Source organism: Ischnura elegans, chromosome 5 (genome assembly GCF_921293095.1).
Source record: "Ischnura elegans chromosome 5, ioIscEleg1.1, whole genome shotgun sequence".
NCBI classification, from domain to species: Eukaryota; Metazoa; Arthropoda; class Insecta; order Odonata; family Coenagrionidae; genus Ischnura; species Ischnura elegans.
Window position 1 is genome coordinate 15602088 of NC_060250.1, and position 15304 is coordinate 15617391.

The window sequence follows — 15304 nt, forward strand, 5'->3', positions numbered from 1 at the left end:
GCTAACGAGAGATAAAATACGTGTCACTCTGCCCCTCATCTACTTAGGACTAACGTTTTCTAGGCACTCATCCATAATTGTACAATGTTATATTTTCTTGATATAGTTTTTAATAAACCCTTATTGTAAACTTTTATTTTGGTTTAACCTTATGATTTAAATTAAAATTAAATGTTTGGATAGCTGGGGTTAGCTTCACGAAGTCCTTTGCGAACATAGCCAAGAGCGTCCAGTACAGATCAAGCCTAAAATGACCTTCTTCTAAGAATCATGTGAGGCACATTGGTTCCATGCCTCAATTCCACGTACCGCGCGTGTAAAATATATCCCCTATTTCAGTACTACTATTCGAAAATGGAACCATACGACAAATTAGGTACAGCCTGTAGTACCTGCTTCTTCCTAAGGCATATGCCAGGAATCCACTTTAAATACACCGTAGGTATGAAATCCATAAATGCCTAAAGGCCGTTTTACACGGGGCACGGAATTGCGCAGGTTAGAGCTGCATTTATTTCTAAAATGGCGTGGAATTGCGCGAATGCATGAACGAAATTAGAACAGGGGCTATTTTGCCGCCTCGCATCCACGCATTCTCGCATGTGTCCTAGCAATTCGCCGCTTTACGCGACGCAATTTTGATTGCGCCTTCGTACGTGCGTCAGATTGCGCAATTCCGTGTAGTTACCGTGTAAAAAGGGCCTTTGAGACTTGTTACAATTTGCTTGTTCTAATTTTCTTCAGGCATACTTATCTTTATACCGTTTAACGTTCATTCGTAACTGTTTCGTGAAGTCGAACGGACAGGAAGCATTTTGGTGGCACACAAAGAGAGCGAAGAGGCAAACAAGAACGAGATATGGAGTTGACGCCCTAGGGGCAAAACCTTACGTCCTTTGTCCGTGGTGTCACGTGCCCCACGCTATCCCCCCAGCCCTCCAATGCTCCACAATCAGGGTCCGCCCTTCCGGAAAAATCAAAGGCCCCGAACGGACGGAGCGCAATCGGATGTGAGTACGGATAACCACCAGCGCGGCAAGTCGTCTTTTAAGGCGTATGGCGGGGGGTGCTAAGACACCAGCCGTGAGCAAATAATAAGGGAATGTTCTAACGAAGTACCACCTAGCATTTATGAAAGAACTTTATTATTTGGAGAAAAACGAATTCCCATATCTATCCGTTCCGCAAATCTCTCTCTTAATTTATCGTTTCTGTCGGAAGTGAAAATATATTGAGGTTCCAATATTATATCGCTCTGAAAGAATCTATTTTCAATTGCTCAAGCAATCTTAATCTAGTGGCCAGCCTCTGAGTCTCTAGCGGCTCCAAGCCTAATTCGTTTATCATCTGTGAAAGGCTTTCAGCACGCCCGTGAGTTTTTGACAAATCGCGCTGCTGAAGGGAAGAAAGGCAAAGGAAGGACTAGGATGAAATACATGGAGCAGGCGATTAAGAATATATTTTGGCAACAGGAATTTTAATTAGCAAATTTCTCCCCCTCAAAGCAAAAAATCTAATCTTTATCCGCTAAAACAGTACAAGAAAAACTGAGTACTACGAGTGTACAGACTGTCCCAAGGGTCGTGTGTCATTTTTGACCCGTAATTTTAGTAACTTTCCATAGAGCAATGTTCATGAAAATTGGCACACTTATGTGTAAAGGTCCTAAGTTTTGTTGCGTGTAAGCAAAATTTTACAATTTTGACCTTTTGACCTCACAATTTGGGTCCAAACCAAAAATTTGAATATGCCTTATGGGGTTTCAATGTTAAAAAAATCGAGATAGATCACCAATGTCTGAATTTCATTGACCAAGATGTCAATTCTTAGGGTTTCGGACCCGAGAAACCCGAAAATAACACTTTTATTGACGAAAATTTAACCGTTGACCCAGTAAGGTCACCGTCAAGGTCATAAGGGTGACAAAAAGAATTGCATACCAACAAAGGTGTCGATCCATGGGTTTTATAGGGTGCCCAAGTCATTGGTATTGTCCAAATACCCGTATTATTCACTAATTGACCTCCAAGGGTCACAATGGGGGTCAAAGGTCATAGAGTTAAACGTCGAGCTATCATGGCAACCAACGTGTCAAACCATAGGGTTTGAAGGGAGCCAAAGTCGGTTAGGCAGTTCATAGATCCGTATTGTTGGTCTTTAGACCTCCGAGGGTCACAATGGGGGTCAAAGGTCATAGAGTTAAACGTCGGGCCATCATGACAGCCAAAGTGTGGAACCATGGGTTTCAAAGGGTGCCCAAGTCAGTTTTGCAGTTCGTAGATCCATATTGTCGATTTTTTTTACCATCGAGGGTCATAATGGGGGTCAAATGTCATAGATGTATGTTTTGAAATAATAGGAAAACTAATTTCCCCAACCAAGGTTTTGAAGGGTGAACAAGTGAGTGGCGTAGTACACATATCCACTGTCTTTTCCGACAAGCCTCCCTTGCCCTCTTAGTTTCACGCCGTTGTTGATACAAAAAAACTAAGGCCAGGTTTAGATTCAGCACATAAAAATCTACAAAGATCAGCTATTAGAATAAAAAAAGTTTTCAAACAAAATTTTTTTGTTGGCCCGTGTAATTTATATTTCCCGTTAATAACAGATGTCTCACGTTTCTCGGAGCATAGCGATGCGTCAGATGAGGCCTCTTCCCTGCCTGAAATATTTGGCTCAACCTCGACAGCGCAACATCTCTAACGAGGCCCCTGGGAGAGAAATTTGACGAGCGACCTGTTTCTCGACGAAGCAAGAGAGCGCACAGAAAGGAAACGCTCGCCGAAGACGTCTGGGGCATTTCCTGTCGTGGAGCGAGCAGTAGATGGATCCACAATTTGGGGAGAAAGGCTGAATCGATGGCGCTTCAAGGCAGTTTCACTTGGGGAGAACGATTCGGTAGAGGCCCGAGGAGGAGTAAAGGTATAAATTAACCCTCTTTGACTCCACATAGGCAGTGGCAACAGCCGTTTATGATGGTAAGGAGTTACATTCTTTAGATCTTCCCAATTTCCTGCCTAATGTATCTTTCACCTGTCTTAAAGCTTCCTCTGAAACCAAATTAAATTGTACGGGATAGAGACAATCTCCCTGTCTGTCATTATCAAGTTTCAAATTCGAAAAAGTAAATCTCTACGGATGTGAGGCATGGACAATGACATCCACGGAGAACTCAAGGGTAGAAGACTTCGAAATGTGATAGATACAGAAGCATGATGAGGACCAAATGGATCGACAGAGTTATTAAAGAGGAAGTCCTAGGGAGAGAAGAGAAGCTACATTTTGACAAGAAGGCGAAGCACCCTTATAGGCAATGTCTTGAGACATGATAGTCTAATAAATACAATGGTGGAGGGACAAGTAGATAACAAGATCGGAAAAGGAAGACATCGAATGAAATATATGGTGCAGGAATAGAAGGATGTAAAAGAGAATATGTACGTAGCTGCGAAAAGATTGGCTGATAGTAGAATTGAGTGGAGAGCTGCGTCAAACCAATCTTAGGATTGTTGACCAGTGATGATGATGAAAAGGAAATGCCTTAGTAACTCTTAAATCAGGAGCGTTATAGAGTGCGGTGGGGAAGAATGTAGGAGGGGCGGAGGCCACTCGTGGTGAGGAGTCCTTGTTTGGATGGTTGGTGACGTAGTAGGGATTAAAAACTAAAGCGAGATTGCAAACAAGGACATATGTGACGTCAATATAAAGATATTCAAAGGTAGAGTCAAATGAATTTTTAACCATCACAAATTTCATTGAAGCTGAACGTCCATCAAATAGAATATCATTCAATACGTTAATGAGAAAAAAATTCCTATCTTTAACTATTTCCTATTGTATAGCAGGAAATAAATAACTTAGCAATATTCCATAGTATCTTATATTGTTACGACCACGGGTTTTGACAAGTATATGGTCATTATCAAGGTATTATACTAATTGGAAACGCAGGGTCGGAAGAGTAAAATTATTTTCGGAGCCTTACTAAGTGACTTATTTCGCACTACAGATACGTGGTTCATCCAAGTGAAGCCTTAACACTTGATATATTTCGTATTGTTCTATAAATTGCAACTTTTTTTCCTTCGATTTTTTTACATGTAAAATTTCCTCATCCAATTTACTTAGAAAGTATATACTATATTAGTGATCACTCTGACTATGAAATTCTATCATCTGACCTAAACAACGTTCATTTGTGGAGCCAAGAGTGGGGACTCAAACTTAATCTGAGCAAATGCATGGCGGTACATTTCTTGCGGAATTCGTCCAACTCTAACCATGTTTATGCAGTGGATGGCATTAATGTAAAGGCAACAGACGAAGTGAAGTACATGGGAGTTACGATAACCTCGAACCTCACGTGGGGAACACATATGAAGAATATTTGCGGCACAGCCCTGAAGAAATTAGGATTCGTCAAGCGTATTGTGGGAAGATTTTCGGATGAGAAAGTAAAGGAAAGGTGCTATTTCGCTCTCGTCCGACCGCACCTTGAATATGCAGCGAGCATATGGGATCCGGTGCAGAAAGACTTAATCCGCGAACTGAATAAAATTCAAAGGAAGGCTGCGCGTTTCGTCAAAAACTGCTACGGGCGTACAGACAGTGTTACCCAGATGTTAAGCGAATTAGGCTGGGAGCCGTTGGAGACTCGGAGGCTGCGCGCTAGGCTTAGATTGCTTGAACAATTGAGAATGGATATCTTTAAGAGCGACACAGAGAACATAATATTAGAGCCACACTATATTTCCAGGTCCGATAGAAGTGATAAATTAAGAGAGATGTTTTTCCGAACGGATAGATATGCGAATTCGTTTTTCCCCCGAACCATAAAGGACTTTAATAAACGCTAGTCCCAACTTCGTTTGAGCACTTAATTTTTTTTTTTTAGCTGTAAACGGCTGGTGTCCTAACACCCCCTGCCACACGCCTTTTAGGCGGCTTGCGGGGTATTATGTAGATGTAGATGTACTTGTGTGATTGCGTTAAATTAGAATCTTCTGTGAGCACAGATCTTTAGCATACACTGGCTATGAATTTAGCGAGTTCTTTAAATTCAACAGAAAACTTTTTCCCCGTTTGCACAAGGTACCCAGAGTTGAAATAGTTGCGAATTTGTGTGAGTGTAAACTGCTGAAGTCCACATGTTTTACGTGAAATGTGATTTGCTTTTTGCGCAGTGACCGTGATCGTTCTTGTTCATATTTACTCATGAGGATGATCTTAGTTTACCAACAATTACGACTGAAGGTTCTCAATACCTGAACATTAAAGATTGTCGAAAACCATTGATAAGCTTCGAACTCATTACGATTGGGTGGAACTAAAACACCCGCTAAAGCCGAATAATTATGCATTCGGATATCTTGGAAAGAACTCCCAGCAATCCGCTGTAAATGAATGCACAAAATATTTTCTCCAACGATATAATGATTCACATTAGATTGCGAGTTGAATTATAAATCGTCCTAGGAAGGCTTGCTACCTTATCATCACTAGTCGACAATCCTAAGATTAGCTTGACGCAGCTCTCCACTCAATTCTCCTATCAGCTAATCTTTTCACGCCTACGCATTTCTTCATTTTCAGTTCCTTCTTTACCTGTTCAATATATTTTATAGCAGTTTTCCTTATCCGTTCTTACCATCTACTTGCTCCCTCAACGATTGTCTTCAACAGGCCATCATGACTCAATCCTTTTTCACTGCAATCGAAATTCGAGCGAAAATCATCTCTCTCAATCAAGGTCTCTTTATGTGCAGATTCTGTATTCTCCTCGGCTCTAGTCGAAAAGCATTTATCCGTTGAATGTTTAAGATCTGCTTTTTTCGAGAGCAGAAAAATCGACCTTCGAAGGTTTCCAAGGACGAGACGTAGACTCCGATAACCCCCTCCATTCTTGCAAGAGGGAAAAATTACAAAATGAGAATTTTTAAACAAGGGATTAAGAACATAACATACCCTTGAAAGTTATGCTACTCTTTACGAATTTTAAACCAGCATATTGGAATATCGTGACGTTTTTTACGTCGACCTTGTTTGTGACTAACTTGATGTCAGTTATGCGTGACAGAAACTGTGTTGTCTCCTTGGGACATCACAATCGCAGTTTGAGGGTTTGACGCAGCCGTGAACGCGGCCTTCCATTGCAATTGTCTTCACTGCTTATCTTCTCTTTCATATACGCATTTCTTCTGACATATTCGTGATAGCTAATCCATCCTTAATGAGGCCATAGTGTCTTGTAATGTGGCTGGTTTGATGGTGCAATCTTTCAATCATTATTTTAGACTTGACCTTTCCTCACTTTAAAGTCTCCGAAAACGCTTCGCTGTGATTTAGGGGAACAGATTTAAGATGACGAATTGCTATTTTGCCACAACAATTTGATATCGTGCTGTCAGTGGATTATTTCATTTTGATGAATTGGATGGATGACGCAGATACTTTGTGGAGATCCGTTATGAGATATGAAGTGAAACACTTTGCATTTTCCACATAAAATTTATTAAACTACAGTAGACATGTTTCGCTGCACTGCAGCATTATCGAGACTAAACCAAGATATTAACCATACCATAAATACAAAATTACACACTCGCAAACATTTGAGAAGGTGGCGGTGGAAGGTGGGTGGGTTGGGAATTTTAAACTGACCGTTGGTCTGGGGTGAGGTAGGGGAGGGGGTGAGGTAGGGGAGGGGGTGAGGTAGGGGAGGGGGTGAGGTAGGGGAGGGGGTGACTATTTTCAGGTGCTCGTAGGGTTTTTGTCCCCATTAACTGAGCGAGGTCAAGGAGCGAAGAAAGGAAGGGAAAAACATAGTCATTAGTAATAACATCTTTCCTACTAATTGCAGATATGATGTACAATTGTTCCCAAATGTCCATTTTTCCCATTTTTAAACCCGTAAGACTGTAGTTTAATAATTTTTTTTTTGTGGAAAGTGCAATGTGTTTAACTTCATATCTCTTATATCAGTTTGCAGAATGCCCCGTTTGCACGCACTGATTTTCTGTCAATTTTCTTCTCGCTACACGGCTCCCCAGGCAGATAAACTCTTTCGCCTCCAGCAGTTTCTATTTCCTGTCTCTTAATCGATTTATTTTAACAGTTGAAGTGCGTTTCCGCCTAATATAACTTTATTGTGACATTTATGTTGTGACAAATTATAATGAAGAACAGACTAGGAGGAGACCAAGATTGTGAAATACTTGCCTTCATTTCCGTATGTGACCGCAATACAAAAGCAATGTATCTTCGTTTGTATTTTAAGGATCAATTGTGTCTTATTGTATGTCTAATTTTAGTACCTTGACAGGCAAATTTTACCGTGCCATCTCTTTAATGACAATGTTATTAAAATTCTGCTTAACGGAAACATTACATTGTTATTATAAACGGTATTCTACCGTAGGAGTTGAGCACATCCGCGATGCAAGTGAATAATTTAAATGCGCGCGACGGGTGATGACTAGTTTGGCAGCGTCCTGAGTATCCTCTCTAGTAATATAATACATCTGCATTATGCCACATGAGCCACCTCAAAGGTGTTTGGCCGTGGGTGAGCATACACCGACATGCAGCCTGCAATACGCAACGTCTTCGTAGTCATCGAAAAGAAAATAACCTAAGACAGCGGCGTAACTATAGGGGGGATGAGGGAATAGATCCCCCCCCCCCCCAAAGCCTCAGAGAAATAAAAAAAATACTTAAAACTATCGACTAGTTTTCACATATAATAATTGCATCTGCTTAAAGTTCATTCATTTAGTACCGAATTGATGTCAAATGTATTTCCCGGCATGTCATTTTTCAAAAACTTTTACCAGATTTTTCCTGGGAAGGAGGGTGACTGTTCGCGGTGCAGTCAATCTTTCTGCTGTCACGAATGTCGTGATTGCGTGTGTGGACTATGTGAAGCGCATTCCCGTCACCACTTTAAGTTCCACGAATCTACTTCCTTGTATCCGCTAAGGTGTTGGTTATAGGTTTCTGATGAGGAAGGTGTCGGATTTGATGAGAAGAATGTTACGTCGTGTTGCAACTATGTCGGCCACCCCCTCCAGGCATATTTCTAGCTACACCACTGCCATAAGACATGCACACGCTAGCAGGTAGAGTGATCTCTCACCGATGATGCCTTGCTCCACGAAATTTGACATCAACCGTGCAAAAAAACACGAAATTACTCAGCGGATAAATATCCATGAATCTACATCCGTGCTCTCCTTTCCGAGTAGCGTGAACCGAACGAAGCTGAATACGTTGCGTTTTTGTTCTCTGCAATCCGTGACGGCCTCATTGCTCAGGAGACAGACGTGCGCATTGCGCAATGCCTGAATAGTCGCATCGAGTAGCTTGATTTAATTTGATTACATAAGAATTCCCTGTCAACAGCCATCCTTAGCCGACGGTTCTCGTTCAAATTTCGAAGCACTCAAAGTCGACTCCCTATCCGGGGATGAAGTTCAAGGCTAGGGTCAAAAGCTTCAAGCTCCCTCCGCGTTATGTTTCGCTGGCACGATCCTTAACCCCTCTCTGAGATGTACCCCCTCCCCTCTTAATGAAACTAACGTGAAAGTTTATTCACGTACGGCAATGTTGGAGTCTTATAATAAGAACGTCTCCGATGTGAACTCAGGTCCTTCGGGATCTGCAGCCGGCATGCGACCCACCAGCGATACCGAGTATATTATGGTTTACTTTCCGAGTAAATGTACATCATAGAGCTTCGTCATTGGTCTTCCCGCAAATACATTACTAAAGATACACTCTAAAAGTCATCCTCTAAATGTGTTGTTAACCACCGCGCATTTATATGTGTTTACAAAAGTAGCCACTCGCGTCGCTGACAGACATCGATCCGAGTTTCACGGGGAAATAAGGTATAATTAGCGTTATTAACCGAAATTCATTCACCTGACGATGTGATCTACCATTTTCATAAAAGTTCAACGCTTTACCTCGCAATTAAAAGCACTACATTTCAAAATATTGGATCGCATTGCACTCATCACCGCGCCGCGGACATTTATGAAAATCTATTGAATGCGGCCGAAGTGGCGACTGAAATCAGCCTTCCATGGGATGGAATTGAGCCTCCTCCATGCAGTCCCCTGTCTTTCCCCCAGAGACTTGTGTGACCCATTTAACCGCTCGGTGGTAATAACGCACCATTAGGAAAGTGAAGAATCATGTGTTGTAACATCGGTGGTGGTTTTTTTATATGTTCCCCACGATAGGTTTGAAACGCTGGGATTGGGGGAGAGAGTCCAACCATTGTCTTACTAGACTTCCCCTCCTCCTTATTGTTGATACCTTTCTCCCGTTATTGGAACCGATTGGCTAAATGATTAGACGTCCGTTGAGAAGGATTCCTATTGGACGGTAATTGTTGGCGGCATTCGCTACGGTTCGCGGTGAAGTCAATCTTTCTGCTGTCATGAATGTCGTGGTTGCGTGTGTGGACTATGTGAAGCGCCTTCCCGTCACCAATTTTAGTTCCGCGAATCTACTTCCTTGTATCCGTTATGGTGTCTTTGTTATTGGTGATTTCTGATTTGATGAGAAGAATGTTACATCGAGTTGCAATTATGTCGGCATCCCCTTGAAAAAGGAGTTCACTCTCTATTGCATCGACAAAGATGGATTCGGCTGTAAGTGGTTGAGGAAGCCATTGGAAGGAGCAGCATCACTTCAGGAGGGCTTAAAATGTTCGTCTCAATTCATCTGGAAGCGTTACTTCCAAGGTAATTCCAATTTCCTTTCTTTGTTGTGGAGGAGTTTCTTACGCCATTGGCCGCCTATAACAATTACTGGGTCTAGTTAATAATAATGAAGTTATTGAAGGAGGATTTGGTGCTTTCCCAGCGAATGCTGCCAGCAATGTCCATCCTTACCCGGCTGATTACCCGTGAAGACTTAATCAAATGAAGTTATTGTCCAAGGATAAAATCCTCTGGAACATGTGAAGTATACATTTGCAAAATTGGACTCCGTAATGTGACAATATAGGATAATGTAAATAATAAAATGACAAAAAATGCCTCATGTGTCATCGAAACGAAGCATAATTTGTCAATTCAGAATTATCTTACAGAGATTTTTAGCCTAACACATTCAATAGTAATGCTTAACGCTTAAGGAATGCTTAATAGTTAACGGTGGGGAAAGTGACGAATACATCCTAATTCTTGGTTCACGTTCTCGCGGGTCATTGCAGCTGTTGGTGGTGTTTTTTCCGGTGTGCCGTGGCTTTTCGTGGCCGTTTCCAGTCACTTTTTCTTGGGGGATAAGGATAGTTTTTTTCCGTGGAGGGTATGAATAATGTTAGTTAAATGAGACAGTGCAATATTTCCACTGCATTTATTTTAACACGACACGTTTCGTCGTTACAAACAACATTACAAGTGTTCAACAACTTTATTGAGGCTATATTTGCAACAACGAAACGCGTTTTGTTAAGATAAATGCAATGGAAATATTGCAATGTTTCGTTAAACTAATATTAAGAACTTCCACCACATCGCGCCGCATATCATGCAAGATATTTGTAAGGGTCAATGGGGGTTGAAAGGGGAGAGGGTGAAGGAGATATTATTTTATTTTTGCATAATTTTAGAGCAGGATACCACGCGTGGCTGATATTTAAGCCACAGTTCCTTTTGAAATTCTGGTCGCATTTCTTTATCTTCAAACACTCGCGGATCAGCCTGGGTTTGTACTTCGTCACCTTGGCGATTACTTTGGCATTTTGAAAGTCAAACAAGGCTTCCGAAACTTAAGTAGTAGATACAAACTATCGAAATCGAAGATCTAGCACGTACCGTCAAAGGTAAAAAAAAAACCAAAGCCATCGCCTACGCTCTCTACTGATCATACTACCATCGAATAAACCTAGATAGTCGTCCAAACCCTCCATTGGCGAGAAACCACCCGCTGGGATTTGGGAGCGCCATTGAAATGCAAATTCTCGATCGGATAGCAAGGGCGAGTGAGCGGTCGAGGTTCGGTGGAAGACAAAAGGACAGACGGGGGAGGAATACGGGAAAGGTTCTCCGAATGCTGCTCGCAAAATAATAAAAAACACACGCGAAATAAAAGGAGCCGTTCGGCAGAAAGACCTCCGGCTATAGTGGACCATCTGCCACTCCTCGGGGATGACCAGATGTCGATGAGCTCGGACGTCTCACGTTTCCCTACGACAAGCAGTATCCGAAATAAGGGTGAAAGGGTGGATTGCTGCGTTATCTGCCACTACGATCTCCGAAAAAGGGAGCTTGCATAAAGATCTGTGACGCTTCACCTACCCCAACAAACTTGATAGGAGTTCATTTTAGCTAGTACAGTAGATTCCGATTAATGGGTCCACCGCTTACTTGGGGTAGCCGCTTAATTGGGGCAGATCTTGAAGAACAGAACCCAATAGAGGAATATCCCAGAGTATTACCCGCTTAACTGGGACAGCATGCCGCTTTATTGGGCCATGAGTCGGCGACATAGACTCTATACTTGCGACGAAATTAAATATTTTTGTTTTCAGAATACTATTTCTTTTATATTTTCCTCCTTTGATTTACTCTTATTTTTCACAGATGTTCCTATCATTGCCCTATTTTTAAAGCTCTTATTGTAATACTATTCGCAAGAGGATAGGACTTTTCTTTAATAGGACTTAGTAAACGACATTCATTCAGCGTCGCCCGAGGCTGTGAAAAATTATTTTACCTAAATTGTTATTATTCTTAAAAATGGTAATTAATTTACAAAACTCGCTGATTTATTAATCAAATTAATAGTTTAATAAACTTATGTTGCATTATAAACATTCTTTAGTCTTCTTTCTATCATTTTAACGTTTGTTTATGCCCATATACAGGATAGTTCGCCTAATTGGCGCAGCCGCTTAGTTGGGGCAAAGTGCACAAGTCCCGATATGTCCCAATTAACCGGAATCTACTGTATAAATAAACAAATACGTAACCAATCAAGGATAGGCTCCAATCAAGAAGAAATATATGGTAAGATAAACCCCTTACGCTCTTCAAAATATGACATCTGGGCCGAAGAGCAGGAATTAAAACCCCCACGACGGGAACAAAAAGAAATAATCTCCTTAACTCCAAAGTAGAAACACCTGCTCTAAGTTTCAAACCCGCGAAATGTACATATATTTTGCTTAGAATTTTAATATTTTCTAAACTCACAAATTAAACTGTCAACTTTCCATTAAAATGTCTACTATTACCTTCGATAGCACTTTTTTATAATTGTTAAGGACTCTAAAAATTGTTAACATATGATTGGCCAGAACAAAATTATAGGAACGGATAACTAAGCATACTGTGAAGTTAAGACTTGTAATTTTCAATTTAAGGATTCCAACCTAAGCTAAAATAAATGGCAATATTTCAACAATTTTCTTATGCTGAGAACTAAAATAGGGGATTGTATGAAGATCCTAAACTTAGGAAGATCTTTTCTCATATATTCCGATTGTTAGCGAAAAAAAACTGGTAAGAAGAGAGGTTTACGTAAAGCTGGCACGCGGATATCAGCAGTCATAGCCTTAGGCCACAATTCTGCGATTATATTTTTCTTTCTCAATTCGACACATGACACATCACTCTTCCAACTTATGCATAAACCCTGTTCATTGCTTTCTTGTACACTCGATATCCCCCCTTAGTCGGGGGATGTTGAAATACCTGATTCGGAAATTCTCCCTAGCGATAGCATGAATAGCATACGAAGGGGCTCCAGGCTATACAGATTTGGTTGAGACGGGAGAAATGGATGAACAGCATACATCACTCCCGCCTGAATGTTTTTTTTTTCAGTTTCGTGCCGTATTTCTCGTCTATAACGGATATATTTCTCGTTCTATACACCCTGAAATTTTTAAAATCCCAACTTCTGCTTAAAATGATCCTGTTTAGAGGAAAGAAATAAAACACAGTACAATAAATGAAAATATATATTTGGAGGCAGCGCGCTAGGATTATATTGTTGAGGATGTTGAGAATAGATATTTTTCAGATTGATACGGTGCTCATCATATTATTAATAAATAAATCTCGGGTTTCTAGCGAGAAAATTAAAATTTCCGTCTATTCGATAAATAACGGAAAGAAGGAGACCATAATGCCATCAGTATCAGAGGCGCAGCTAAGAATTAAGGCTAGGGGGGATTTCAGGCGCAACTAATACTTGGGGCTTGGGGGTGTGGTATACCCGCCAGGGTAAGCGGGAGGTAAGGGGGAGCTCCGCCATAAAAAATAAAGATAAATGGTTCAAAATGGTGAGTTTTACGGCATTCTGAGAGATATTTTATTAATCTTTCCACTATTCTATAAGTAATATTAATCCAATTCGTACAGTAGATTGAACTTAAAAATTTCTCCGAGCTCTAGGGGGGGGGGGTTCATCCTCCCCCCCCCCTCGCTGCGCCTCTACTCATTATTGAACGCATAATATAAACGCAGGGACCTGCCATTAATTACTGCTCTTGAGGATGATGGACGAGTGCTCCATTGAAACATCAGCCAAAAATTTACCCATTCGGATAGAAAGCCGAGAATTATTTATTTATATCATTCGCCGAGAAGAAAACGAAACTTTACATCATAGTAGAACCCCGATATTTGTGTATACTTTGTACCTCATTAACTATGTTGTATTTTACATGCAACATGACATTAGTTTTCACTCAGTGGGTTTTCGGAGGTTTTTCACGCCCCCCTTCTTGTGTGGGCGTTTTCCTGCGGTGGGTTTTTTCGCTGAAGGATATTACACCCTTATCCTCATGTTTTTTCCCACAAACAGAAATTTTTTCACACATACTTGTTTAACTTTTTTGACATTTCAAAAATAGTGTATAGATATTGTATATTTTTTGTATTTTAAATGTTTATATACCATTTTTAATATGTTTGCATTGACACTATCGAGGGGTTAGGTGGAAGAGGGGACTTTTTTAGTTACAACCTCGCCCGAATAAAGGCATATTATTATTATTAATATATATTTCCAGGACCGATAGAAAGGATAAATTATAGTGAAAGAGAGAGAGTTATTAAAGAGAGATATGAGTTATATTCTAGTCGGAACCTCATTAGAGTATTTACTTTTTACTTGTCAACGCTTGGTGTCCTGACACCCGCCGCCACACGCCTTTCGAGGCAGCTTGCTGGGTAGTATGTAGATGTCTGATGCACAACGAAACCCCGCACGAGGGCAGAGGGGACCGGACGGGGACACCCGCTATGGAAGGGAGGATATGCAGTTGGGAGTGGGGTCGGCCGCAGATGTGTGCACAAGCGGTGGAAACAGAGGCGGCATGCCGCACCTGCGATCTATACGAGGCACTTGTGGACATCACCCTCCGCCGGGCACGAACACGCGGACACTCGGCACTACGAGGCCACGGGGCCCTTGGGCATGTTCGTAAACAAATTGCGTGACTCCAGTTTGAAGTGTGATAAATTAAATATGTGACTTTAAACTCGATTGTATCAGGCGTAACTTTGTGAAAATCCATTGTAAACAATAAAAATGAACGGTACTTATTCACACAATTTCTTTAAGACGACCGGTTTCATCGCAGAGGCGAAATCTTCAGGTACAGAAAGAGTTAATCTTTAAAAAATAACTATAAAAATAATGATTTCTGTACCTGAAAATGTCATCTCTGCGACGATACCGGTCGTCTTAAATAAATTGTGTGTGAAAAAGTACCAAACATTTTTATTGTTTATGTGACTTTATTTCACTCATTTGCACGATTCATAGTATTCAAAATGCATCAACTTTAATAGAATGAAATTAGGTATCCCTGAATAGAAATCTTTTGGTGGGACTGCCATCCGATACAAATGGCAACACAGAAAAACCAAAATATCTAACCATCGAGGCAAGTTTATACCCAGAAAAGTATTCATTATTACAACAATATTCAAATCAGTGCTCAATAACAGCAAAATAGTAATCTTTATAACAAAAAGCAAATGGATACTAAAATAAAGGCAAGTTCATGAAAATTATTACAAAAATTTGTCATCGTTAAAGATGTGTTCATCATTAAAAAATATCAAAATCAGAATAAAATAGCAATAAAGTACATATCATTGCAACAAAAACACTTTAAACATATTTTTATCTACTTAAATTGCTCATCAAATCAATCCCTATCCAAGAGTTTTAAATATACTTTCGATGTATGTGTTTGCGTATTCTATTTAGAATTTTCCATGCGACCTATAATAAAAACAAAAAATGCTCCAGAGTGATCGTAGCACCATTA

The 15304-nt window shown here is 40.6% G+C and overlaps 1 long non-coding RNA gene across 1 annotated transcript in view; it reads right to left on the reverse strand.

Annotated features, from left to right (window-relative positions):
• The window catches only part of LOC124158519, a 581141-nt gene that overhangs the window by 472891 nt on the left and 92946 nt on the right, over positions 1-15304 (reverse strand). The window lies entirely within an intron of this gene.